Source organism: Trichoplusia ni, chromosome 11, assembly GCF_003590095.1.
Source record: "Trichoplusia ni isolate ovarian cell line Hi5 chromosome 11, tn1, whole genome shotgun sequence".
Taxonomy (NCBI): Eukaryota; Metazoa; Arthropoda; class Insecta; order Lepidoptera; family Noctuidae; genus Trichoplusia; species Trichoplusia ni.
In genome coordinates this window covers 685,388-688,470 of record NC_039488.1, presented here as the reverse complement: position 1 = coordinate 688,470, position 3,083 = coordinate 685,388, and positions in this window count along the sequence as shown.

Genomic DNA, 3,083 nt, shown 5'->3' with positions numbered 1-3,083 from the left:
CGGTTGGGAGCCTAGACGTCGTAAATAAGTATGAAATATGATAATTGCGAAATTCTTTAATATATTTACGATTTAAACATTGATGATTCGCCTGACGTTTTGTAGGGCCATAACTCGGTTGTTCGCGGAATCCGCGCCGGCCGTCTTGCTCGCACCCTGGCGTGCGCCCCGACGCTAACGCACAAAGCCTTTCCAGACCCATCGATATTGTGTTTCATGCACTCAATATGTTTTTGTTTGCTTTTTAAATGCCAGTATTGTATGACATTAGTTCTGTGCACTAATATAACTTGAAACTCATATTTTATTATGAATTATGTTTATTAGCTGTCAAATCGAGTTAGGTAAATAAATACATGTCTTATTACGTTTCTTAACTGGTAGATCGCATTGTAGGTTTTTCCTCGCATAACAATGTACCATTTCTAGTAAATTTCAATTATAGGATATTGTGTCGTTTTGATACATTAGCGAATAATATAGCTACAGAGCTATTGTGCACATCAGGCATTATAAAAAAGTTATACATTTCATGATTGCTTTCCATTGAGACACCGGCTGTGGCCAGAGAGTTACTTTCAATGATTAAAACTATGCTATAAAACTCGTCTAGTTCTGAATTACTCCCGTTATTTATATCGACCTCAATGGTCTATTAGCGAAATGCCAATGTAAAACATCCGTGATTATCCTATGGGATCAGATCAAGGGCCGTATATCCGTAGTGTCAGCTGAGTTTCCCATTACTGGGTAAATTACGACTTATATGGTAATAAGCAAACCCTATTCGCTTCGTTATCCGTTTCAGTATAGGGTGTGGTAACTAACTCTTAGAAGCGCATTTGTTTTTATAGAAATGGAAAATTCGGAATCAATTCCGAATCAGTCTTCGAAAATATTTGAATTTGGACTATCGAGAAATGAGAAGCTTTTCTTTTCTTTCTCTTTTTTTATGTCGCGGGGGGTTTCACAAACATTCAAGTCGCTAGCACAAAGACACCTAGACTCAGGACAAGCATTCGCGGACCACACAAATGGTTATCCTACACGGGGATCGAACCCTCGTAACGTCGTGCTCCGTGGGTTTAGCTTGGTGATCAGAACCATTGTTATCTGGTTATTTATTCTTCGCTATTGTACGTCGCCATGGTCTCAGGTCGGCAGAGCAGGTATAAGATAGCTCAGCTCAGGACACTTTATTAATCTATATTTTTTATCGATGCTCTACGCATTTTACTCGCGTTTATTTATTTAATACGAGTAAGTATGCGTTTTCCTCTTTTCAATTTCTGGGTCAAGATCGACCTGTCCATCGTTTTGGAGAGTATTTCTAGAAGACCATCATCTTAACGTCAAGTCATCAAGGGCAAGAGCATATCCTTACTTGGATGTAGCTTATTACTTTCTTTTCAATCGGATCGGTACAAATCGAAAATGATCCCACGATTAAACTATCTGTGTAAGAAGTTTTGTCTAAATCCGTTCAGTCGTTTTTGGGTGAAAGAGGAACAAACATCAATACACTCATACAAACTTTTGCGTTTATAATATTAGTAGCATAAGTAGGATAGTAGGATTTACCACTTCCAATCGCAAAAAGCGAACAGCAGCGTAATAAACAACAAATGTACACAAGATTTAATTAATCAACTAGCGGAGCACATTTGCAACATTAAGCCCAAGTTACGATAAGGACGTACTAATTAATTTTTTATGATCGTGTACGCAATTAGCATGGGACACGGTGATTGATGCCCTCGCCCGATTAATAGTCGCAGCAAATTATGTGTGACCACATAACACACAACATTGATTAAAATATTAAATACTTAGCTTTCTTTGACATTATAACAGACTGTTAATCTTGATTTGATTTGGATGAGGTGTCGTAGTTCCTTGGAGGTCCCTCTGACTGATCTTTGGATGTGAAACTCAGGACAGGCAATAGCGTTGGAGATAAAGACAGGCCTGTACCTAGCAAAGGGTGAATGAAGGGTATTATCTAAAACTTCTTATGATCTGCTAAAAGGTAACAAGTACAAAAAGTTCGCGGCCATCCAGCGGCCGCCTAGTCTGATGATTCAGAATTGCGGTTGGATCTGAAATTAGTCGTGTAATCCCGATAAAGTGTTTCTTCTTTCTGTAAACCTGTCTACAATAGAATATCTCATTTCTATGTTAAGAGTCCCATTAGCTAACAACTGTCTGAACCCTCTTTTTGGGTACAGGATAAACACTGAAAATTTCAAATTCGTACTTTGTAATGCAGTATAAATATTGTTCATATTTTAATCTGCCTCTACTCTGCAATTTGTCAGCAATAAGTCAATATTAATAAATGCAAAATTACATACGTATCTAAACTGATAACAGCGGTATCCACAATTTATTTTTATTCTTTATTCTTGACCTAAGATAGGGTGACGCGTTGAGTAAGGCGACCTGATAAAAAGTATCTTATCACATTCAGACGTCAGGAGATATACAGTTTTTTGTAGCTTAGCCGGAACATGTGAAGTCATGTCTCAAGGTGCAACAGAACAGAACAAACCATTGACTTATATTTTTCGACATTCTGTTGTTCTATGTTGCTCCTTATTTTTGTGTCTTAATTCCCGATATTTTTGCGCTGCTGTCATCTATCACTCATCTTCTATTTGATAACTTACGCCAATCAGAATATAATTTTAATAATAGTGTGACTATGCCCTGAATTTATCTTGTTTTAAGCTTTAACTGCTGTAATGACTCCTATCTGAATTATGTCTGTTTTATTTTTTCCAATTTGTCAGATTCTTGTCTGTAAAATTCTTGTCTCAATTTCATTTAGTAGCTAAATTAATTAATCCTAAAATATCTTGAAGTATTTTAACATTGCCAGCTGATACCTTGATTGTCTAATTATGCTCATTAACAATATCTTTAATGATAATCATCATGCAGTATCTCCATGGTCGAATTGCTCTTTCAGACAGATAGAGCTGCTACCACGGCCGTTGTTACCTGGCCCTGTACCATGATTTCTTCATTCAGAACTTTGGCTTTTGAAGAAGCGAAAAGGATAATGTTTTGAAAATATGGCG